The sequence below is a fragment of the Galleria mellonella genome, unplaced genomic scaffold (assembly GCF_026898425.1).
Source record: "Galleria mellonella isolate WM207_F2 unplaced genomic scaffold, CSIRO_AGI_GalMel_v1 utg1260, whole genome shotgun sequence".
NCBI lineage: Eukaryota > Metazoa > Arthropoda > Insecta > Lepidoptera > Pyralidae > Galleria > Galleria mellonella.
The window spans coordinates 671,405-699,031 of record NW_026441985.1 but is presented as its reverse complement, the minus strand read 5'-3'; the positions used below and the strand labels follow the sequence as shown (position 1 = coordinate 699,031).

General features: G+C 30.9%; 1 protein-coding gene across 1 annotated transcript in view; it reads left to right on the top strand.

The window, feature by feature from the left end:
• Nucleotides 1-3,780: 3,780 nt before the first annotated feature.
• LOC113515555 (tachykinin-like peptides receptor 86C) overlaps nucleotides 3,781-27,627 on the top strand; it is a 150,200-nt gene continuing 126,353 nt past the window's right edge. The window contains exon 1 of the mRNA XM_052899946.1: nucleotides 3,781-4,450. The gene's annotated coding sequence lies outside the window, so the exon portion shown is untranslated. The remainder of the gene's footprint in view (nucleotides 4,451-27,627) is intronic.

Here is a 27,627-nt window from a genome sequence, read left to right as displayed (position 1 = left end):
CTACACAATAAAGTTATTAAAGACAGTGGAATAATTTTACTCTGCAACTTTAAACACAATTTTATTAAGAATATTGATAATATTACTATGTTAAACACATACTTTTCGGGTTGTATACACCTCTAATTTTGTTTAATTAGTTTATATTGTTGCTTAAATATAAATAAATATCTTATTAATTTACACGCTATAAATACCACGTTGTATATAACAAATTTTTTAACCTGCCTGTTTAATTAAAAATGTAAATATATTGTTTGTTAGCATTTAAGATTTATATCTTATATAAATAAATATCTTTTTTAATGTTAACATATAAAAAAATAACTACCAATAGATAAATATAACAAATTTCAATTAACCTGCCTGAATAATTAATTCTTAAAAATAAAAAAAATAAAAAAAACATCTTTGTGCAAAAGAATAAAAATAAAAAAAGAAAAAAACAAAAATACAAAAACAAAATACATATCTAACAATCTCCTTTGTTAACATTGTTAGCATTTAAGATTTATCGTATTATTTAGATCATGTTTTCATTAAAAATTTACTATAAATATACATATATATACATATACATATACATATAATATATATATATATACATTTTTACACACATAATGTTAACATATACATAAATAAACTGCATTGTATGTGTCCATTATATTTGCCTCCACTTGACATTATATTCTAAAAAAATAAGATCTACAGATATTCAGGCAATAAATATTTCGCGACGTTTATTAATTAAAAAGATAGAAAAATGTGTTTACTATTAGACAATCTTATTGGGGGTGGTATATTATTCCAGAGCTGTATGGAAACTTCCCTCAAATGCCACAGTTTTATGAGCTCTTTGCCTTTGAAAATAAATAGAATACAAAAAAAAAAAAAAATAGAGAGCGCATAAAGGAATTTTCTAAAGGAATTTTCATAGAACATAGGTTTATTGACAAGTGGATGACGTGTGTGACTTTGTGATGTTGGAAGGTCTTTAAGCAGTGCGTATTGCCAGTGATGACTTATGGAACCGAAACGTTCTATATAATTGCCTGAATGCAAAATTACTCAGCGGACTATGGAAAGGCCCATGCCCGGCTCTCTTTGCGTGTCTCTTTGCGTGATAGAATCCGAAATGAGAATACCCGCAAAAGAACCTAAATAACTGTCATAGCCCGAAGGATAAGCAAGCTGAAGTGGCAATGGACTGGTTATATAGCTTGAAGAATCGGCAACCGATGGGGAAGTCTTGAGTGAAGTGACCCCGTACGGGCAAACGCAGTGTAGGACGACCCTCACTAGATGGAGTAACGACCTCAAATGCATTGCAGGGCGTCAGTGGATGCAGGTGGCTCAGGACCGTTCCTTATGGCTGTTTATAGGAGAGATCTATGTCCAGCAGTGGACGGATAATGGCTGAAATGATGATGATGATATTTACATAGGACCTTGTTCTATAGATAAATCGATATTTTTTTTTATACAACTTAGAATGGCAAGCAAGCTGACGGCCCATCTGATGGAAAGTGGTAACCGTCGCCTATAGACATGAGCAGTACCATGGACATAACTGAGTATACTGTTTCGCCCATTATACCCCTCATGCGTAGCCATTCCTAAGGACTCAGGTGTTATTCTTCTGTACCCAGTAAATTCATGCCATATCTCACCCCTTAAACCGAAACACAGCCATGCAAACGCAGCTGCTTCGCGGTTGAAACACGAATGGGACAGAGGTATCCAAGCAATCGACTTTTGTACAAAGTCTCCCTCTGGTGATATACGAGTATATTAACCATTAAAGTGCTAAGAGGTAACAAATAAATAATTGATTTGATGTAAAATCCGTATAAAAAATTGTAACTAGCGACCAAATAAAATTTATAATGTAACGAAGATTCCTTTATATGGATCTTACAATAATATTGTGGCAATGGGCGTGTGGCTTAATACTGGAACATAAAGCCCTGTTAACGTATACCTCGTATTGTACGCCGTCTATTATACTAACACCGTTATTGTGATTCTGTCTTATTTCCCGTTAAAAAATTCAATGTTTAGGATTTTAGCTAAAACATACCTTTTGTTCGTCTGACATTTCTATTAAAACACGCCAGAATACAAAATAGGGCGAGATTTTTCTAGCAAAAAAAAAGCTTTTTATGCGTTGACGCGAAAACAAAAGACGTCATATTTTAACAGGTACGGATATAAATTGCCAACTAATAACTGATGTCTACATTTATGTACAATTGATTTGCAAAGTTCTAGAACTCATTTGTTGAGTTAATTAAACTTGTAACTCGAATTTTAATTGTCAAAATGTTTCAATCAAAACTTTCGATACTATAGGGCATTACTTCAAATAGTAGTAGTAGCGTTAGTTATTCGTTTAAGGCTATATTTCACAACTCCGCCAGCGTGAAGGTACATAAAGTATCCTACGTGTTAATTTAGGATATAATCTATCTATGGGTTTTGCGTGAGAGTTTTTTTTTTATCCAACTTAGATTGGCAAACAAGCTGACGGTCCACCTGATGGAAAATGGTAACCGTCGCCTATAGACATGAGCAGTACTATGGACATAACAGAGTATACTGTTTCGACCATGATACCCCCCATGCGTTGCCATTCCTGAGGACTCAGGTGTTATTCCTCTGTACCCAGTAAATTCACGCCATATCTCACCCTTCAAACCGAAACACAGCCATGCAAACACAACTGCTTAACAAACATCCATCTAATCAAGTATTCATTATTACAAATTTTCGCATTTATTATAATAATAGAATGTCAAATCTATTTGTCTTTATTTTCATATGTATTGTTTTGTTACGGAATGAAAATATCTCATTACAATGCTCAATAGTATAGTTATATGGACCTATTGACAAAATTATGTTAGTAATTTGTGAAAACTCTAAGGAGTTCCATTAAACCAACTATATGAGAGCTGCTTTATATATTTTGGCAGATTTTATGCCATGGATACATATATCAACTTTTTAATTTATGTATATGTATTGTATATGTATGTGTATGCGTATGCGTACGCGTATAATATTATATAATTATATATTATTAATATATATACATATGCATATATATATTTACCAGAGGGAGACTTTGTACAAAAGTCGATTGCTTAGGTACCTCTGTCCCATTCGTATTTCAACCGTGAAGCAGTTGTATTTGCATGGCTGTGTTGCGGTTTGAAGGGTAGGATATGTTGTAAATTTACTGGGTACAGAGGAATAACACCTGAGTCCTCAGGAATGGCAACGCATGGGGGTATCATGGGCGAAACAGTATACTCTGTTATGTCCATGGTACTGCTCATGTCTATAGGCGACGATTACCACTTTCCAGGAGGTGGTCGGTCAGCTTGTTTGGCTTTCTAAGTTGTATAAAAAATGAATATGTATTTATTTATTATTATTTTTTTTTTACAACATAGTGGGTAAACGAGTATGCGGCTCACCTGATGGTAAGTGACTACCGCCGCCCACGATCACCCACAACTCTCTTTAGAACTTTTTTTAGGTTTTCAGTAGTGAAAATATTAATATGAGAAAATTGGAAGTGAACCTGATCGACTATAAAATGAATTAATAATAATAAAAAAAGAAAATCCCAATGTAAATAAATATAAAAGAATAATAGATAAAAAGATAGCCTATATGTTTATAACGTTAATTATTAGTTTAATTTTCTTCAATTCGGTTTCCGCCTAATGTCCGAATTCACCAAATATATATACAATTTAGCTGAGCATAAAAGTTTAAAAAAATAAAAAATCGATTAAAAATTAATAAAATATGTAGGTTTAATGAGAAACTAGTAACTAAGTAAAAAAAAACAGTAACTAAGTATAAAAGTAAGAGAAAGTAAGTAAAAAACAGGTAACTTTTATGCATCCTTTTTACAGGCATAATACTTACAAGAAAGACACAAGTAAATGTTGTGAAAAGGATCCTTACTTTGTAAATAGCAGCGAAATAAGGAAACTATTTTATTACAAAAGAGTAACCATCCATGAAACCATACAATGTTTTCTGAAGCAGCGCGGAAATTTTATGGAGTGCAAAAATATTGTTAGGGTCGTCTTTCCAGACTGACATACGCTTTCTGTAGCTTTGAACCCAATGGGAAACTTATCCACACTGCTATCCACACAACGCAGTCAGTGAATGCGAATCTGTCGTGGTGAGTAGTCGCCTTAAGTGCGACATCGGTTACAACAAATAGCGACGAGAGAGTTCAAATATCAAAAAATATTTATTGTGAAATTTAAATAAAGAACAATGGAATGTGTTGTTTAAAAAGTTTAATTAATGTATTTGAAAAAGTTTTTATTGTTCTGAAAAAGTTAATAAATGAGGATTGTGCATGAGACTTGAAAAAGTTTCATAATAAGTAATGTAAAAGTGTTTTGTTTGTTATAAATAGGTACGTATTATATTTTTCTCTATTTTTACATTATATACATATATTTATGTAAATATTTAATGCACAGGGGAAAAAGTTAGTAATATTTTATATTGCTCCCACGTAAAAAAACTTTTGGTTAAACACAAAAAAAAGTTTTAAAGTTACCTAACAATTAAGAGACTTAATTAAGATAAAGTGATTTGAATTTCAATCATTTTGAGAATAAGACAATTTATTCGTATTAACTGGACGTTGAATTTCCAAAAATCATTCTTAATATTCAAAGAAATCTTTTGTTCTTAAAGTTTTAAATGGTTCTAATTAAAAAAAAAATTACTGTATATATTTTCAAATATAACTAAGTTATTATTATTTCTGTAGAATATTTACATTGATTTTAAATAATATATATACACCACATCCATACTGTTATCTCTTTTTACTGTATGCGTACTGCCTGCTGGTAATTAATGCTCTTTTCTACTCAGGGTTTACTGGAAAAGAACTTTTACAGAATTAAACTCGCCTGTTGTACATCTTTATCTAAAATAAATTATGACTATGTAGTTTTGTGTACAATAAATTGTAAATAAATAATAAACAGATGAGAGAGTGGGATATGGTAGAGAATTTATAGGTCACGGAGTCATAAAATCGCAATCCTTGAGAATGTATTATTTAATATCTTTGGAGCTGATTATATTTGTAAGCGGCAGTTATCACTTTTTGGAAGATTTGTTTGACCATCAGCTTGCTTGCTATTTAAAGTTGAATAAAAAATATAGAAATGTAGGTTAATTTTTAAAAGTAATAAATTATTTTTATACTTTATTTTTCGTAATAATATAATAATGTCTATTAATAAAAAAAATGTTTTTGATTTACCCGTAAAGACTCCATTGAGAGTGGACATTTTCTTTAAAATTTAATTTTCCTTCACTATTCAAAAGCCATAAGATTATAGTATAAAATAATAATAGCAAATTTAAAGTTACTTCAAAGTCATATGTAAAGTTTCAAAATTAGTTTTCAAGTATTTACTTTTTTATTATCTATATTTAAACAGTTGGAAAATTAGTAACAATTATTAGTACATTTTTTATTATAATATAAAAAAAGAAATTGATGATTTAGAAAAGTTTTTGTGTTAGTTATTGTACATTATTACATATTATTTTCATTTAACTTTATTGTTTTATTTTTAAATGGATCTACTATATAAGCAATTAAAAAATAAAACTTTTTCAAAGACGACCTTATCTTAAATATAAAAAGTAAAATATAAATTTACGAAAAATTTATCATGATACCTAGGTTCATAATAGCTTTAGTTCATTAATCTTTGTAACAGATGGCGTCCAAGACATTGTAAAATGACAGAACGAAATAAATTGCACCGAGCCCATACTCTATGTGTTTATCATATATAATTTAGGAATTTTTCTCGTCACCTTTCAGCTTCATCACCAGTTATAGTGTCTATTAAGATAAACACGTATAACAGGTTTATCATCTGTGATTTAGGACTAAAGTTCCATCTAAACTATCTGGATGAGTGGTGGTCCTCTACTACCTTGAAAAACAAGGCACTTTTTCTATGCACAACCACTCTTTGGTATCAACTTCCAGCAGTAGTATTTCCGAACCGATACGACGTCATAACCATCGCAGGTATGCTGCCGGCACTCTAGTGTTGCGGATAGAAACCGTTTGGACGTCGGCCTAGTAACTAGAGTATATTGCTGACAGTGGGGTCGCTAGGGGGGAAGGTATTGTTAGTGATGGGGAGGTTAGTCCCTATTACTATCAAAATACCCTATCAAGTCGATCTCCACGCGGTTTCCCCTGGAAACTATCGTGACAAATTTATCGTTGAATTCGTTACGATGAGCTAACTGACCTGCCTTTTCATCCTCATTTATCACCTTTCACTGGTATCCTGCCGGTGTATACGATAGCGCAGGCGGTGTTACCATGCCATTTACACCCATTAAAAGAAGTGGGACCGGTAAGTTCCATTACTAACAATCCTTTCCCATCGCAACATACAATAGAACTCGATGCGACAGACGATGGATCTAACAGCTTTGGTGAAACTTGGTAACATTACGAGTATTTATCAAGGAATGTTTTTGATGGGATATAAATTAGGGGCATTATTCCATGTTAATGTACTGCATCTAATGAAGAAATAAAATAAATTGCTTTCTATTTACATTCGTGCTGGGGTATTGTGGTCTCTACAGTGTGTGATACTGCAGGGTGAAATGCTAAGATATTTATCTTCCATATAACTTTATAACAAATTAATTTAAGTACGCAACTTCGTATGACTAGATTTTAGAAGGAGGTAACCACTTCTAAATGGTGTTTTGGGACAAAGTATACATGAGATTTTATTTAGACCTTCAAAATCGTAAATGTGAACATTTAATTTAATTAAAAAGTTTCTGTTTGATGCCGGGACAAACGTATATAATGGATAAAAAAATTCTAAAAATTATTAATTTGGTTTCCATTGTTCTTAACTCTTATATATACATGTTTAAATATCTTCTATGTATAGAGATCATCTAGTTTTAATTTTATTATATTAGTAAAATTCTAAGTAACAGACTAAAAATATCGATGTGCAAGTAAAATAGAAGATTTTTGACTCGCAGATCTTTCGTTTTTAATTTTTGTGTCTATGTTACGTTATATCTTCAGTAATTTTAAATTGACTTTGATAATTGTTTTTATAGTCCATAATAATTACTATCGTGCTTGTTTCAATTTCAATTTATTATTTCAGCCGTTAACTGTCCACTGCTGGGCATAAGCGTTCCCCATAAGGGGAGATTTACCAATAGTTGCCACGGTTGGCAGGCGGGTTAGCAACCACAGTTAAGCTTTTTGAGATGTTTTAAGAGGGACGTTGCTGCCCATCTCGCCCTCCCTTAGTCGCCCCTTACGACACCCACGGGAAAGGAAGGAGTGGCCCATTCTATGCCGGGGCACACACGGTGAATTTAAATTTATTTTATTCATTAAATTCAATTTAAATTATTAATAATTAATATTATGTTTTATTTTAAGAGTAAAATCTGACTTGTTTTATCTAAAGCACTAATATTACGAATAATAATTTTAAAAAGTTTCCGAGTGTGTACCTCTGTCCCACATCTGTTTCTGTTTGAAGGATGGGGTAGGGCTGTGATTTATAGAGTACGGAAGTGGAACACTACAATTCTCAGGGATGGAAACACACGGTACATCGTGGGCGTCACAGTATATTCGGTTACTACTTTCTATTGAGTGAACTATCAGCTTATTTGCTATTTTAAGTATATAAAAATAAAAATAATGGGACTTATTTTAAATTTATTTATTATATTATATATTATCATTACAATATGACACTAACATGGGCTGTTCGTGACATTTTTAAGCGACATCAAAAAGAAGTAGGTTGTATTTTTTATGTTTTTTACCTTATAACTTTGTCAGTAATAAACTGATTCGGAAAATTAATTTTTAATCTGAGGTATCACTTACAAATCACTCTCACCAATTTCGATTAGGGTTAACTAAGTTTCTTTTTTTTTTAATGATGGGTTGGTGTTCCTGTTTTCACTTTGATATTATATTTACTTCTACTGTTTAAAGAATATTTGTGTTGTTAAGCTTTATATGTCAATTATCTACAACTCTGTATGAATCCGTTTTTTTTCTATATAATCATTTCATTACTATATCATTTAATTTCTCTATATACTTACTTTGTACACGTATGGTTTAATTTTGTCAATTAATTACAATACATAGATTTCTACTATTGTATATATTTCGGTACTTGTTGTCTATTTTTATATAACATAAAAAAATAACTATATTATTTTGTAATTATTTTAATTGTACCAAAATAAAATAAAAAGAATATCATAATTAAGAAATTTGGTTTTTAAAATAAAATACCTGGCTTTGTCACAATTAAGGTTATTTTTTTTGTGGTACTTAATCATTTATATATTTAAAACTTGCACCAATATTATAGGATTTGATGAAGGATTTTCAATAAGTATAGTTGTAACAGCGATTTTATTGAAGCAATGTCTTCCATACAACCTTTGGGATTAAAAAATTAATTATGCAGTGATTGAAATACCTCTTTTTGTGGGAACAAAATTGATTTGATCTTTTCTGTGGGACTAGTATGCTGCAAATAATGTTGCCAAGTTTCACCAAAAGCTGTTAGATCCATCGTCGTGTGTTGCAATGAGAAGGGATTGCCAATGCTAAATTAAAAGTTTCTGAGAATCAATCCGACTTAATATTACGTGAAGCAATTTACATACCACTGTAATCTGTTACACAAATACTAGTCCCACAGAAAAGATTCAGTTAATTTTGTTCCCACTAAAAGAGGTTTTTCTGTTATTGCATAATTAATTCTTAATCATATAATAAATAAATAATTGTTGACTTCTGGTCAACGCACATCGCTAGCAAACAATCAAGTTTCACTTAATTGCCTACTTGTATTTTTTTGCGTCCTTAGCCCTATTGTTTTTGTCTTCCGCTAACTTTGTTATGGAGTTAAGTCAATTTCATCATTTCTCTCTGCTCCTTTTATTTTCTTTTTATTAAGTATATTATTATGTGATTAGATTTAGACAAACTTGGCTTCTCGGAACTTGTATTTATTTATTGTGCGTTCGTTGAGTTATACGAATGCGGTGTGTGATTGATTAACAAAGATACAAACATCTAAACATCTTTCATATTTATAATTAGTAAAACTGATTTTAGATCAATAGTAATAATAAAGAACTATAGCATTGCCTTGTAGTCCAGGCATAAAATAAACCCCCCCTTTTTTTCCCATGTGTGTCGTACGAGGCAGCTAGGGGAATCTAATGGTCGAAGGATGGGCAGCAGTTTTTTTTTAAAAGATCACCAAAAGCCTAACTGCGGTTGCCAATCTGCCTGCCAAGCGTAGCAACTACTGGCAAAAATCCTTATTGGGGAGACTATGTTCAGCAGTCAGCAGTTGACGGCTGGTATAACCAGGATGGGGGTAGGACTGTTTTTTTTTATAATATAACATTTTTTTCTTTTATCTGGATAAAGGATCAAATGGATTGGATGTTATATTTTGTTACAGTATAAATTTTCAGTCAATTGAGTTCACTACACTTCATATATAATGGGGTATTCTAGCTTCATATATGGTTTTAGTATACAAAGTATTTCTTATTCAATACCGAGATATGCGCCTTTTTTGGCATTTTGTCGGATTATTGGTGAGTAGCTTTCGAGTTAACTTGTTAGGGCGGACTATCAGTCGTTATGTGTTACGAGTTGTTTTCAAGTAGCTTCGAGCAGTTTTGAACAGCTTCGAGCAGCTTTAAGCAGCAATAACTATTGAAAGTTACTTAGTTTAGACTTTTCATTCATAATATTATTAAAAAAAACTTATTTTGCGGGATTTTCTGCTTCTTTGTTACAAACTGGATTCGGTCCAGAGTCATCATGGCTTTTAATTGACTTTAAAAAAAGGAGGTACTCAATATTTTTTTTTTATATTTGTTTTATTTTTATGTGTTTACATTTGTGATATTTTTTGTGGGACACAATCTTATTAACATTAATAATTGCAAATTTTTTAACAAAATCATGGAAATATCTTTTCCGAATTTTTTTTATACAACTTAGAATGACAAACAAGCTGACGGCCCACTTGATGGAAAGTGGTAATCGTCGTCTATAGACATGAGCAATACCATGGATATAACATAGTATACTGTTTCGCCGCATGCGTTGCTTTATATATATAATAAACATCACCTTTATGTTTGTTTGTGTGAAGAAGCAAAATCTTTTTTTTTGGATGATTATGAAATGGTAACCTTGTCTGCGCTATCGGTATACACCGGTGGGACACCAGTGAGGGATGATAAGTGAAAATGAAAGAGCAGGTCAGTTAGCCCATCGTAATAAATACACCTGGAAGGGGGGAAAAGGATTGTTAGTAATGGATACTGAGAACCCATTGCTAGCAATATACCCAACCAGGTCGACCTCATCGCGGTCCCCCGATGGAAACTATCATGGTTAATTCCTGATGAATTTATCATGATGGGCTAACTGGCCTGTTTTCATTCTCATCTATCACCCTTCACTGGTGCTCCGCCAGCGTATCCCATTAGCGCAGGCGGAGTTACCGTTACTATACCATTTTCACCCATAAAAAAAATACACCTGGAATTCAGCACAATGGTTTCCAGGGAGGACCACGCGGAGGTCGACCTGACGGGGTATATTGCCAGCAATAGGACTGGTAGTAAAGCGAAATCTATCTTGTACATTGTTATTTCAAACAAACATTTATTTGAGTGGGAATTTCTGCATCCACTGAGGCCGCGACAAACAAATCAACGTATTTTAGTTAGATGTTTGGTCAAAGTTAATTTGACAAAACAACTAACTGAAATACGTTATGTCCAAACATTAGGGTCGGAAACAAATTTGATATAAACTTGTCTGAATGTCTAATAATGTTCCTTGTATATACGAAATATATTATTAAGGTAGCGATCCGACCCGGCTTCGCACGAGTAGACAGAATTTTCGAAAATCAGTACATACTCGTACAATAAAATTTTTAAGCTAATTCGACTAATCGGTTATTTTGATGCATTTTATATGTGATTTTTAGATTGGTATATTTTTTTTTATTTATGAACTAATTGAAATAAAATAAACACTAAATGTTAAGTGAAGCAAACTGTAACGCATTAGTGAAAACCGCGATTAAATCGATTAAACCGTTTCTGAGTTCAGCGCACAGAAACGTACAGACAAACAGACAAAGATTCTAAAAATCATTGTTTAGGATTCTGTTGCATTCATAAAGGACCCGTATAATAGTTTTTCTTATATATATTTCATGTACAGACAGCGATCAGTTTCGATTTTATTATATGTATTGATTGAAGATATATAAAATTTGATGTTAATATAATGAATCGTTTGTTTGCATACCTAACAAAGGCTTTTTTATACCAAAAAAAGGTAGCAAACAAGCATACAGCCCGTCTGATGATAAACGGTCACTGTAGCCTATAGACGTTTGCAACACTAGGCGAGTCACGTACTTAGGGGAACCGACAATATTTAAAAAAAAAATGTTCCTCTTGAATATACAAAGATAAATAATAATAAATTATGATAATTCATAATAAATAATTATCATATAAAAGTTAGGAAGTACAGCAAAATAGCAAAGGTATTTACTATAATCACAGATAATATAATACTATAACTATTATTCAAGTTAAAATTATACAAGTAGATTGAAAATGTGGTTAAAATTCCATTAATTACTTGCTAGTTAACACCATTGTCCACTTAACGCTTCAGTTGTAAAAAGAAATAGTACTTTAGAAATATCGCCTCTTCTCTTCGGGAGACATTTTCATTTCAGACTATAGTTAACCACTACATTACCTTTAGTGCATGTCTGAATAATTTAAAAAGGCTTTTTTGTATTAATTTTTTTTTTTTTACAACACAGGGGGCAAACGAGCATGCGGCTCACCTGATGGTAAGTGACTACCGCTGCCCATGGTCACCCACAACACCTACGGCATTACAGGTGTGCTGCCGGTCTATTAAAAAGGAATATGCTCTTTTCTTGAAGGTTATGTTGTCGTATCAAATAAATTAATCATTTCAACTTCCATTTTCTATATTAGATTGTTATATTAGATTATATTATATATATATATATATATATATATATGTAACCAAATATGTTCTACAAAAAAAACAATTTTGATAAAATTTCCATGAGTCTAATCTGTAAATACCTACATATATTCTTTCAGATAAAAAAGAATTTTCCACATCGCTTTATAACTAACGGAGTTATGAGGTAACAAACAAAAAAAAATATAACCGAATTGACAGTCTCCTTTTTTTGGAGTTGGTTGAAATTTGTTTTGATGAAGATAAGTATGAAAATAACGGTTTAACTCATTAAAATGTATTACAACTCGTTTGAGTAGTGGTATGTGGGCGAATATAAATTAAAACATGTAGGTGTGTATTGTTTTTACTGCTGTGTTTTTGCAAGTATTTTATTTTTATTTTTTTTTAATTCTAAATGTAGCGCAATATTTATTTTTTGCTTACGAGTACAATGCTTTAATCGATTTTATTATACACTCAATTGGTAATCAATTGTCTTTTCCAAGATATCATTACTATGCGAAAATCCTCATGTTTTTTAAAATAAAACCATGTTAAAAAGTATGTTTAAATACTTCAACTTATTATAAAAAACATATTAAGTTAATATTAGAAATAATTAACAGACTAAAATAACTGCTTTTTCTCTTTGAGGATCGTACACAGAGGGAAAGAGCGGATTGTTTTGTAATGGGGACAAGCGACCCTTTTGCTAACAATATAGATCAGGCTGATATCCAAGTGGTCTCCATTGAAAGCCAGCTTCGTTATTTCCTGGTGAATTCGTGATAATGGGTCAACTGAGCCGACGTCATACTTATCACTGGTACTTTGCTATCGTATTTATAGCTTAGATTACTATTCCATGTTAATATATTAATAATAAGATTGCGTGTCCAAAAAAAAAAAAAACCAGAGGGAGATTTTGTACAAAAGTCGATTGCTTGGGTACCTCTGTCCCATTCGTGTTTCTACCGTAAAGCAGTTGTGTTTGCATGGCTGTGTTTCAGTTTGAAGGGTAGGATATGGCGTAAATTTACAGGATACAGAGGAATAATACCTGAGTCCTCAGAAATGGCAAACATATGGGGGGTATCATGGGCGAAACAGTATACTCTGTTATATCCATGGTACTGCTCATGTCTATAGGCGACGGTCACTACTTTCCATCAGGTGGGCCGTCAGCTTGTTTATCATTCTAAGTTGTATAAAAAAAATATCAGCCATTAACTGTTTGCTGTTGAGTATAGGCTATTCTCACAAGAGAAGTTTTGTCAGTAGTTGCCATGCTTGGCAGGCGGGTTGACAACCGCAGTTACGCTTTAGTGATGTTTTAAGAGGGATGCTACTCTCCATCCTTCGACTATTAAGTTTTCTTAATAGCTTCTTACGATACCCCTGGGAAAGGAAGGGGTAGCTCATTCTGTGTCGGAATAACACGGCTATGAAAGGCATGCGATAAATTAATTGTAATTATTTTAGTGAAGGCATGTATATAATTAAATGTTTCATCGATCATTGTGCCAAATATAATTAATTTGATTTAAATCACGTTATAACTAATTATTAGGATGGTTAAAATTCTTGTTCAACTTATGTTATTCAGATAATTGAAATTGGTCTGTAATAAATTTACTAATAGTATAAATGTGTAAATGAGTTTGTTTGTTTATTAACTATTGTTTTCACGGTTCAACTAATTGCCACGTGATTTGGACATACACATAGTATATGGTATGGAGAAGGACATAGGCTACCTACTTTTTATTAACACTAATTAATATATCTTTATCATATAGATGAAACCGCGTGTAGAGACTAGTATTTGTATCATCCACCTTTTACCATTGTACCGCTCGCCATCGGCGGGGAATTCATCCTCACTCCCTGGAACCAAAATGGTTACGCACAGTGTGATTTCAGAGGAGTTTCCCCCTGCGAACGCTTATGTTGTGAAATGACCTTCATTCAAAATGAGTGAAGTAAGGTTCTTAAAGGTTGACAACGTGCACGAAACAACCCTAGTGTTACAGACGCTCATAAGCTACGGTAACCTGTTTTCCATCAAACGGGCCAAATGCTTGTTCGCTGTATTAGTACACTAGATACAGAGGTTTTCCTAGAGACTACATGGGGTTTCTTCAAAAAGGGTAGAATATGGTTTCTTCAGGGTCAATAACGCGCACGTGACACCCCTAGTGTTGTAGGCCTTGTGGTATAAAGAAAAAAGTATGCTGTGAAATAACAAGGGTAACAACGCGTGTCAATATGTGTGTATAATTGCCAATTACTAATTCTATCTAGTTACCAAGTCTATTAAGCTGTTTCGAGGTTTTAATTATGTTTCTCATACTTGTACATGTAATGAAGTTTCCATAATCGTTTTACATTATAACATACAACAAGAGATTTTATATTTAAAGCTAGCTTTTATCAGCGACTTTGTCCGGACCGAGATATGTTCACTGACCGGAATAAAAAGTAATCTATGTTCTACTCCATCCTTCAACATCCCACATAGTATACGAGTATGTATAACAAATTTAATAGTAACAGGTTCAGCCAGCATTAAAGGGTAACACTTTTTAGTGTTGGCTGGATACAAGTAATTTCATTTTTCTCTAAAATTTTGTGATTACAAAAATTATTAACTAAAATTGCAAAAAAAAAATACTCAATCTGGCAAAGTCGCTCTCCTCATATTATCGAGACTGGTAAAGGGGTTTTTTTTTTTAATATAGTGTAGAGTTAAAATGTCCTAGGAATGAAAAAGTATTATTGTAAGTATAGTAACTAAATGTATGTTTGTTCATTTACTTAAATATATGTAAAATGTAGCGAAAGAGCAGCGGTAATACTTAAATATAATTAGAGTCTTACCAGTTTTTAGTTCCTTTATAAAGGCGTCTAAACATTAATAAAGTAAAAAAAAGGTTATAAAAAGATATATTTAAAACAAAAAATATAAAATACAAAAAGGTAAACTTATATAAAAGGAGGTCTATCCTTAAAAGTGGGTATTTATCAAAATATTTGTTCCATTTATAAACCAATTTATATCTCTCTGTTTAACGTAACAGTTAACTGGTAGAGAATGCCATTAGGTAATAAGTCTGCCTTGTATACATATTTTAATGTGTAAATAAGAATAAATAAATAAATAAATAAAACGAGTGGTGTTGTTGACATATTCTATTTTTATTCTGTCAACATAGTAATTTACAAATTTTCACATGTAAAATTTTACTTTTGCAGAATATTCGTAAATTAGCTATGCCTGGCTGCAGGCAAACACATTACAATACTTTATATTTTGTTTATCGATTACTGCTAGTTTATAATATAAATAGCTATCTCCCGTGTCTATGGTTGTGTATATTTGATATTAATCTAGGGTATAATCATTCAGTATACTAGATTTTATTCAAATGTGTTCAGCCATTTAGACATAATTGAGTACCTAACAAATACCCAAATATCTTTCACGTCTACAATTTTGATAGGATTAAGTATTTACAGTCTTAATCAAGGAGAAACGGTGCAGAGCTGGTTTTCGCCTGAATCAATATTATCGGAATCGTAATTTAGATATAATAAATCTGGCCCAGACTGTCATTAAAACCAATGAAATATCCATCTTGGATATCTTTAATCGTTTAAGGTTTTCAGATACGGTGAATATCAATAAATCCTTCTGTGAGTAACAAAAAATACAATTTGTAGGATGGGGTACCCGAGTACCTATATATTATTGTTAGTGTTTGTTGATGACTTATTTATTTTTATTTATAATAATTCCGAATACCTTATTATGAGCCTATTATTATGAGCATAACTATGTTTATGCATAAAGGAGGCAAAAGTGGTATTTTCATATTTTCCCTCCTTACTCTAAAAACTATGCGACATAAAATAAATAATAATATGGTGTTAGAATATTTGTTCTTATATGCTTAAAAATAAAGGTTAACCTGAAATCATTTCATTCTATAACAAATTAAAATGTAATATTGATAATAAAGGTATTTTGAGAATATACTACTAAATGTAAGACAAATCCAAAGAAGGTCTTTATTCTCCGAAAGGCCGAAGGCGTATTGATATGGCGGCTTTAGCGGCATATAAGATTCATATGGAACATAATCCTACAGTTTTATCCTAATATAAAACACCTTATACTGTGGTCATATCAATTGATCATCATTATCATCATCTCGGCCATTATCTGTCCACTACTAAACATAGGCCTCCTTTATAGACTGTCATAAGGAACGGTTCTAAGCCACCTGCTTCCACTGACTCCCTGCAATATATTTGAGGTCGTTACTCTATTTATTATTTTTAATGAATAAAAAAAAAAAAAAATTGTGGGGGTCATCCTACACTACGTTTGCCCATACGGGATCGCCATTCAAGAACCTTTCTTCCTCATCGGTTGTCGGTTCTACGATTAATTAACAATTGATAGGAGAAGAAAATTTCTGAAACGGTTATGTTTTCCATTATGTCGAACTAATTTAGAAGGCAGATCTATATATTCTAAAGTAATCAAAATAACGAGCAAAAATAGCAATACGAGACTTACTTGGATATTAGTTACAGACATAATCAACTGTTAGCTCCAGAGCTTAAAGTTACTTAAGAAAATACAAAGAAAATATTATTATTAATTAAATATTAATTATTTTTTCCCTAACTGAATTGGCATGGATGGAAGAAAACTCTCACAGAGTTAAGCTTGCCTGTTGTATTACATTTTTATTTATGATAAATTATACGATAGTAATTTTTTGTGTGTAAATAAATAAATACACAAGGACTTAACGCGATGAAAATTTTTTGCAGGTAAATAGTAGATAGATAGATAGATACTCTTTAGTGTTTCCACCAAAAGATTACAATAGTAAACTTATTATAAATATAAATAATTCCAAGAAATAATTACAATGAGAAAACAATGAAAAAACAAAACAAACCTACATATCTGATTTTTTATTGCCGACGCTTCGTCATGGATTGCAACATGTCGTGATCACGATGAAATTTTTCATCATGTAACGTCCCGATAGTATACTTAAATATAATGTAAACAACGCGAAAGTTTAAAACTATTATCGTTAATGGAAAACATTTCGAAAATTGAAACTCAATAAGAGAACAATTTCAACGACAGTTAAGAGTTCTCCGAAACTCACAGATGCCTAGCAAGCTTATCAAATATTTTATTAATAGTTGGAACTGCAAAAGGCACTCAAATAAATCGTCATTCAAATAAGTTAAAATATCCTATTAATATTATAAATGTGAAAGTTTGTAACGATGGATGAATAGTTGTTTGTTGCTCTTTCACGCAAAAATTATTAAACAGATTTGAATGGAATTTGGTATAAGGGTAGATTATACCTTAGTACATAGTATACTTTATATACTGATTTACGTGAGTAAAGTCGCGGAATGTAGCTAGTATTAAATAATTTGAAAAAAGTTCATTATTGTTTTAATGTACGCGTATATTACGCTTTAAAATATTGACCTTGTAGCTATATTAGCTAATATTTTTATGGCTGATAGTTACTCAGTTAACTTTGAGCTATTGTTAATTTTTTTTTTTTTGTATTTTCAACTAAACGTGAAATAAAATGATTATTAAGTATGAACATTTCGAAAACAATTTTCTAATTTCTTCTACGCAAATGGTTCAATTTTCTAAATATTATCACTGGATTTCGACTTGGTATATGCATTTATTATATGTTACTTAGCAAATTAGCTTAACTAAATAAATAAGCTATAACGTCGGTGGTAACCGTCGCCTGTAGACATGAACAGCACCCTGGACATTATATACACTGTGACACCTATGGTATTTCTATTGCTATTACTGAAGACTACAGAATTACTCTTTCGTATTCTGTATAGAGTAAACCTATACTAATATCTTAAATTATATAGATAGTGTCTCCACAGAAATGCTTCGAGAAAAACGGGTCAATTAATTTATACAAATTTACGTGAAAAATAGTTATGGCTGATTCCTTTATAACATGTACATTTATTTTGTCTAATAATTTCTGCATTTTTTGAATACGTAAACACTCATTTTATTTATTAAATAACACGTTAAAATATTTTTTTGCGTAAGTTTATAGAACACTGATAAAAAAAAGAGTCTGTTAACTTGATAATTAGCTGACAAAAAGTTGACCCGTTTTTGAGGTTCGATGCTCTATCTATATAATCTAATATATATAATTTAATTCTTTGTTTCCAATGGATATACTCAAAAACTAATGAAATAATAGATTTTAAACTATCTTTCATCTGTAGAAAGCTACAATATAAGCGAGTAACATAGGTTTTATATTATATTCAAATATTCCATTTACTCATGCGAAGTCGGGCCGGATTGTTAGTATTCTATAAATTGTCGAATGATAATGTTAATTTATTTTTAAAAATAATATTCACTTAATAGACGAAAACCTCTTTTAATCTCTTAAGCACTCTTAATTCAAGCCACTGTTTCGATATTGTTTTTTAAAGAACAAGGCTTTTAGAAACTTTCCAAAAAATCCTGGTTGTCCATCCTTAATCTTTATTCATTTTGATCCATTATTTCATATTAAAATTGTACTTTTAACAAAATATGAAACGTCCATTGAACTCAAATTTCATAATTTAGTATTTCTCATTCAAATCGACTGATTTTATCTATTAACTTAGTTTATATTTACTTCAGAGTTTATTATTGTCTATTTCTATATTCATTGGTGAAGTATAAAATTTGGTAATATCTTATGTGCATAGAACTTTGCCTAATTTACTCGTATGTAATGAATAAGTTTTATATTTAAATCTATCATTAAACTTATTTACATAAATATAGGCTCAGTTAAAAAAATTATGTTGCAAAAGATTTTATGTAGAGTACTATATTTTACACAGATTATAGATTAGGTCCTTACATATGAAATTAGCGTTTTATAGTACTGACCATTTTGATTTGAATTATCTCCTCTTTAGTTAAGAATTCCAAATTCAAATTATAAATTTGAATTTGGAATTTCAATTCATTAATAAATAAATTTAGTTGGTACTTTAGGAAGCACTAGCTGCTACACAACCGAGATTGGTCAATTATTAATTGATTCGGGAGCTTGTTAAGATATAATATACATAGGATACATGTATATAGGTGACTGTTTTTTGCCTATCATTATTATTCTTTTTTTTCATAGTTATTTGTCTACTGCATTGCAATAAGCTATAGAACTATTAGGTTCTTTTTTCATTTAAGAGTTTCCTCTTGTCGGTGCAAGTAATTCATGTATTATTTTCCAGGCAACTCTAATTCAGGCCATATCTTTGATCTCCTTATACGACATGATACCTAAAATATTTAACAAGTTTAATTGGTTGAATTACTAAATTAGCAAACTGAATTTGTAAAATCTATTATTACAAGACATTACTCAGCATAATACGTATAATATCTTATTATAGTGGGAAATTTCCACGAAGCAAACTGTAAAGCGTAGAATTTCAAGTTAACCGGAAGATATCGCAAAATTTATCGAATAGTATTATCGCTTAATATAAATTTCTATAATTATACACAAAAGCTGTTATTATTTTCAACTTTCAATCTTCTGTTAATCACAGTGTAAACAAAGTGTGCCTAAACAATTTTCTAAGAAATGAGCCACGTCTTTTAATACCTATCAAGCGTAGCAGTATTTATTTTTGGCATTCGGAGTAGTGATTAAAAAAAATGATAATAATGTTTTATAAGATTGCCGTCATACACAAGGAATCCCCGTTAGTAATCCCTCTTAAAAATTACAAAAGGTATATAGAATATTTATTTTAGAAACATGATAGCTATAAAAATATTACTTTTGAGAAACAACATGTAGGTTTTCTAGAAAAGCTTTTTTTAACAGACCTCAAACAGAAGGCAGTTCTCAATTCGGTTGTATTATTTTTTATGTTGTTTAATGTATGTTTTGTTACCTCGTAACTTCGCCAGTTCTAAACCGGTTTGGATTTTTTTTAACTGAAAGAATATATTTACAGAACAAAATCGTTTCAGGCGTTTAGTTTTTAGATCAAAATAACAAGATTATGACTAATTTATTCTAATTTAATCTAATTTTATTAAAGCCTTACCTTTTTCTGATATTTAGATGATATGTACTATAAAAATAATGTACAATGACATTTGAATGGGATATGAAGGATGAAGTCAAGTTAGTTGCCTCATGTTGGCGATATATATATACGATAAAATATCGCAATGGAAGCGTTTTATAAGATTTTTAAGATTTATAAGATAAACATTACTGTCAGTCGAGGAGGACTAACCTGGCATCGGCTGCGTTACTTCTCTCCGCTGTAGGTGCTCCACACAAATTCTTACAGGTCCTTCAGGGCACGTACAGTTTAAAACACACAAATTACATTTATTTCACAGGAGCAAGCGTCCGCACACACGCCTCCGTTCAGTCGGTACTTTTTATTTTATTAAACTAAGGTGGAAGGAAAATAATAATTCGAATTCCAATATTGTAAACAATCTGTGTTTTATTACAAGGGAATTAAGGCTTTATTTTGAACACATATATATATATATATATATATATATATATATGGATAGCGATCAGGACACTAGTCCCCATCGCTATCAATACTAACTTTCTCCTTGATTTCTGTAGGTATATTATTAATGTGGCTATCACGTCATAGCACACACTTCAAAAATAGGCCGTACAATATTTTAGGTATGTTTATTTAAGCTTAAAATTTAATTAAAACACCACATTGTTACACATAGTAATACCTAGTATATAGTAAAATACCTAGGTATAAATTTAATTTAAACTTTGTCTAGCGCACCTTAAAAAATTTTCTATATTAAGTTTTTTTTTATTTGTCATGGAATTCTTGACACTTCAACAGATAATCATATTACAATATGAAAAACACCTTTGAACCTGTTTATAAAATACTTGTCTTTGATTTCAAAGATTCAACTTCATGGAATTTTTATTTTTAATATACTTCATTTTTGCTTTTGGAATCTCGTTTATTCAGTTTACAAAAGAATAAACAAACAGTTCACTAGGATGACATGCTTATATCTAAGTGATATGCCACAACTTTAATGATAAAGGAATCATGGATATAGTTTTTAATAATCATCTATCAATCAATCATATCAACTGTTAACTATCTACTGCTGGGGGGAAAGGATTGTTAGCAATGGGGAGGTTAGTCTCCATTGCTATCAATATACCTTATCAGGTCGACCTTCACGTGGTTCTCCCTGGAAACTATCGTGACTAATTTATCGTTGAATTCATCACAATGGGCTAACTGACCTGCCTTTTCATCTTCACCTATCATCTCTCACTGGTACCCCGCCAGTGTATACCGATTGCGCAGGCGGGGATACCATGCTATTTTAATAAAAAAAAAACTGATTACTGCTGAACATAGGCTTTCCTCCCCTATTGGGGAGTTTTGCCAGTATTTGTTATGCTTGGCAGGCAGGTTGGCAATCGCAGTTAAGCTTTAGGTGATGTTTTAAAAGGAACGCTGCTGCCCATCCCTCGACTATTAGTTCCCTTACTCGTCTCTTACAAAACCCAAGGGAAAAGCAGAGGTGACTCATTTTATGTCGAAACCACACGATATATCCCTGATTATGTAAATTGGTATTAGTGTCGTGTGTTAATCCAAGGAAATTATGATCTATCTGAATATCAAATTAATATTCAGCCAAGATTTAAGTCCGGGGTTGAGTAAGTGAGGAAAACATAAGCTCGCAAGGAAAATGTTTATGGGGAAAATATTAAATTTAGCTTAAAACTAAGTAAAAAAATTTAGTTTTTAAATAAATTTAAAGAGGTTGCTTGTATTTAGTTGTACATTATCATATTTTTTACTAATATAACAAAGTAGAAATAATGATATTTAAAAATTTAATTTGTCTGACAGTCTGTATGGTCGTTCTGGTGTTACGTAAAAATTATTAAAACAAATTAGATGAGATTTTCACAGTCGTATTCCTCAAGGTCTAACTTCAAAACTGTTTTTATTTTTTTATTTTTAATAAGTAATTTAGAATGGAGTTTATTTCATTTGTTTTCTTACATCAGAAACTATACAGATGATATAGCGGGCAATAAGTTGGAGAGATATATAAGTGACAAAAAACAACCGACCAATTATGGCAGAATCAGTTATTTTGATTTAGAAAGTAAACTAATAAAACGGATTCTTATAAAATTACTATGGGAAAAATCTGTAAGTCGTATATCCTTTCAGATATAAAAAGAATTTCCCAAATCGGTTCACAACTGACTGGAGTTATAAGGTAATCGCATTAAAAAAAAAAATAAACAACCGAATTTAGAACCTCCTTATTTTTGTATACAGTTGAAAAAAAAGAGAAAAAATATAGACATGCTACAAGAACGCCGAAAATGAAACTTGGAGATTATGCTAAATTAGCCTTTAGAACATTTGCATATACCTTCGCGTAAATGGCATACACTTGTCATCTTATATCATCATATTGTTTTAACAGAGATATAATTTATCTGTTTCATACCTTTTATTTAACAATAAGCAGAAAATTGTTAATCTCAGGTGAATTGCGTGATATAAATAAATGCTTATGTGCGCTTTTCGTTTGTTCGAATTGTTTTATGTTTATGTTTGAACATATGCTGTCTTACTATAAAAAAATTAAACATGCATTAAATAGATAGTTCGATACATGACGACGTCTTACTACGAAATAGCGTCTAACATTTGTTTATGTCTAAATAAAAGAAGGTCTGTCTAAATAAAAAAATCCTGCGTTGGTAGGACAGAAGGGCAGCGGAACTAAATAAATATTACTAGAAAGGCTTACTATTATAATTTCCTTGACAAGACGTGTACAAGATGTCAATAATAGAAAAGAAAAGAGTTATAAAAAGATATGTTCCAAGTAGAAAAACATAAAGTCTAAATGGTAAGTTTATATAAAAGGAGGTCTGTCACCAAGAAAAGGTAATACAATAGTTTATGGACTTGTGCAAATAAAATTACAAATAAACGATATTACATCGATTAAATAATGTTTAATCACTTAAACAAAGTTTTGTTAAACACTGTTTAGATGAGTAGCATTTAAATTGTTTTTGTGATAAGACCATGTTTAGAAAAATTGTAATACCCATGATACAATAGAAACTTGCTATTATTATGGGCAATAGATAGTATGCAATATGATAAATGATCGTGCGGAACCTCTTTTTTTCTATTATTCACATCGTACAAAATATGGTTTCCTTATGTTTTTATTGTTTTCTTATTTTTGTTCGTAAATGTTGTTTTGTGAATTATTACTTATATATACTTATATTTTTCAATTTTATTTTTTTACTTAAAAAAGCTTTTATATTATTGTTTAGCTAACAATAGCATATGAGAGGCGAGAAATTAGGTAAAAAAGTTATTTATTCTAGTGTTCTGTCGTAACTTAACAATTGTTAATATATTTAGAGCGTGCATGGTTCAGTTTTAAAATTTTTTTAGAACAAAACAAATTGAAAGGAAAGGAATGTATTGAGATTTTTTTTGCTTTTTTTAAAGATTTCCTATAGTTTTATTTATTTGAAAAAAAAAACAATAAACAGCCGTATGTTGAAATAAATAAAAATTATACATACTAATAAGGAAATTTTTGTGTTATTAATAAACATATATTTTTTTATTATTATTTTCATTTAAGAGTTTCCTCTTGTCGGTGCAAATAATTCATGCATTTTCTTCCAGCCAGCTCTATCCCAGGCCATGTCCTTGATCTCCCTATTTGACATGACACCTAGTGTTTCTTATATTAATAGCAAAATCTTGAGTGGTATACAATAATGTATGTATATAAAGCCATAACTATATATATATGCAGATGGGTGCAACATTGTGATTTTGATTTAAACTAAGGATAAGCACCAGATTGATTAAAATCAGTTATTATTTCAATTAATGCAGTTTTATATCTTCTGAAGAAATATTTCGAAAGTTCCATTGGCAATTTAGAAATGGACCGCGTAATTTCGCCGTCTGTTTCCTCGTTGTTCGCTAGTAGTTTTTGCATACTGACGCATTTGATCGATAACGTCTGCATTGCATGTTTTCTTACACAAATCACTGCACTCGGATGTTGGCGGACAATTCTCGTAGATAGATAGATAATTTATTTGCATTACTTACAGTACACACAAATTACAACATACATATACAAAAAAGCGAGATAACATAAATGATAAAAAAAATACACAAAGCTAAATACAATTTTCGTTTGTGAGTGTGCCATAGCAATACAAAATGGCCACAACTCAGTTTATTGCTTCGCCCTCAAAAGAGCAAAGCACTGATATTCTGTTGCGGTCAAAGGGAATAGAGTAACAATAAAACAATACTACCAGATTATTCGTACAATAAAAAATGATAGATATACAGTAAACAGACAGATATGACAGTTTATTTAGCAGACAAATGGAACATAGAGGTAACTTGTAGGAATGGAACATAGAGGTAACTTGTAGGAATGTCTAACTTTTGCCTCTCAATTAAGAATTTTTGGAAATTAATTTAAAAACTATTAATTAACTATTAACTATTTATTTAATTTAATTTATTTATTTGGACTTAATGGATTCACGCCGGCTGGTGGTACCAGAAGGCTGATTTTGGTCAACGCATTTCCATTGCTATTCAGCGTGGAAATGCAGAAGTATTTGATACCAGCTGATCTCAAAGAAATTTTTTATCTTTAAACATATATATTTTTTTTTTTAATGTTATATTGAAATTATAGAAAACAAATAAAACAGATTTCTTTATTTAAAAACTGTTGATAATGTTAGCAATTATTTTTTTCACTTTAAGTTATCATTGAATAATATTAAAATCAATTAAAATCAATTAAGTAGTTTTTGAGTTTATTAATTACAAACAAATAATAAATTTTTTCCCCTTAATGATAATAGGATAAATGAACACAGATAATAGATTAAGAGCTAAAATTGTTTACAGATCAGCTTCCATTTAGTCTAGCCTAAATTGTAATCAACTAACTTGAATTACTGGCTGTAGTTTGTAATCTAAGTTTGTGAGTATTATGCAGACTTGTATCATTCATATCAAATGTCACTGAATGTTATCTTTTGGTGATTAATAAACAAGCTACTTTATTTGGAAAATGTTAATATCAATATAATATAAAGGACGTCTGCTTTGATATTAATTTGAATAATGATACAATTATTGATGTTACAGCGTATAGACATACGTTAAATTGTGTACTGATTCGCATTGTGTAAAGATTAGAAGCAAAGTGAAAATGTATTCATTATTTGTATTAACCATCCTCTATTGAATAAAATTTCCCCCTTTTAGGGGGGTTTTGTCAGTAGTTTGTACTCTGTTAAGTCCATGGTACTGCTCATGTCTATATATAGTTTTGATACTGCTCATGCGACGGTTACCACTTTCCATCAGGTGGGCCGTCAGATTGTTTGCCATTCTAATTTGCATAAAAAAAGTAATTGCCATGTTTGGCAGGCAGATTGACAACTGTAGCTAGGCTTTGGTGATACTTTAAGAGTTAACGAATTAAATATCTATTTTATATAGAAGATGATGCTGAATGACTGACAGACTGACCCATATTTTATTAAAGAAAAATCAAGAGCTAGAAAATTTTATAATAAAAAAAGTAAAGATAAATGGACAATTACAGGTTTTTACAAATAAAAATAAGATATTAAATAATGCGCATGACATCGCTAATACTTACAATTAATTAAATTGAACTTCGAAAAATGACATTATAGTAGTACAAACATTATAGGTAAGCAGTTATGCAAAATAAAATGTTGAAATCACACGTTCAAAGATAACCTATTAAAAAAACCACTGACTCAGAACACGTCTTGTGGATTCTACCTTAGAATGAAATAAATCTAAATCGAGACCTTCAGATATTTTTTAAATATATCATGCATAACCGAAACAGCTGAATCTAGACTCTTAAAATTTTGCAGAAAGGTTTTTTATATAGCGTGGATAAATAATAAGAAAGAAATTTTGAAAATCTATAAAGAGGCTAAAATGGGTGAAAAAAGTTTATATGGAATTTCGTCAGTTTAGAAGATAGACATTATCAGAGGAAGACTTTGTATAAAAGTCGTTTGCTTTGGCATCTCTATCTCATTCGTGTTTTTACCGTGAAGCAGTTGTGTTTGCAAGGCTGTGTGTCGGTTTGAAGGGTGGGATATGGTAGTGAATTTACAGGGTGTAGAAGAATAACACCTGAGTCCTCAGAAATGGCAACCCATGGGGGGTATCATAGGTGAACCAGTATACTCTGTTATATCCATGGTACTGCTCATGTCTATAGGTGACACTTACCACTTTCCATCAGGTAGGCCGTCAGATTGTTTGTCATTCTAAGTTGCATAAAATAAATAAAATAGACATGAAAAATTTTAGAATTAGGCTCATGGTTCAAAACAAAATTTATATAATATAAAATCAAAATTCAATTAAATCAATATATTACTAATGCATAAATATAATGTATATTGAAAATATTTAAGAAAAAAGTAATATGAGGGGGGGGGGGATCTTAATAAGACCAATAGATGTCAAAATAATAATTTTCAGAAATTTTATCTGTCTGTATATTTATTCTAACATTACCCAAAAACAACTGCATTATATTCTTTCTGGTTTGTCAATATCTAACAGTGATGGCTCCTTGAATACATTTAATTCATTTTATTATTTATACAGTGTTTTTATTATCCAAAATCTATACAATACAGTTTACTTAACATCTATTTCATTGGTTTTCCTATGTCTGAAATTCACGTAAATAAAATAGGGAGCAAAAAACAAGCTTTTATATAAAACAAATTTATTTGTTTGTTATTTTTGTGTGCCTTAATGTTTCAAGCAATCAATTAATTAAGATATACAGAACATGACATGGACAAGATCAAAGGCTTAAGTGTTAAACCTTCGTTCCCAGTAATTCTATTGCAACATTCAATTTTGCTCTTGCGTAGCGCAAAAAGCAAGCATGTGGTTAACCTTTATTTAATGAATAAAATATTAATGCATTTTAGTTATAAATACATATTGTTTATTTTGTTTTTTTTATTTATTTGTGAGTAGCTTATCAGCGCGTCTTCGTCTACGTGACAGGGATAAGTCGATTGAACGTGATAAATAGTAGCCTATGGTCTTCCCCTTCCTTTCCCATGGGTGTCGTAGAGGCGACTAAGGAAATTTAACAGTCGAGGGACGGACAGAGGTGTCGTTCTTAAAATATGACCAAAGCCTAACTGCGGGGGTCAACTCGCCTGCTAAGCAAAGCAAGTACTGGCAAAACCTCCCTT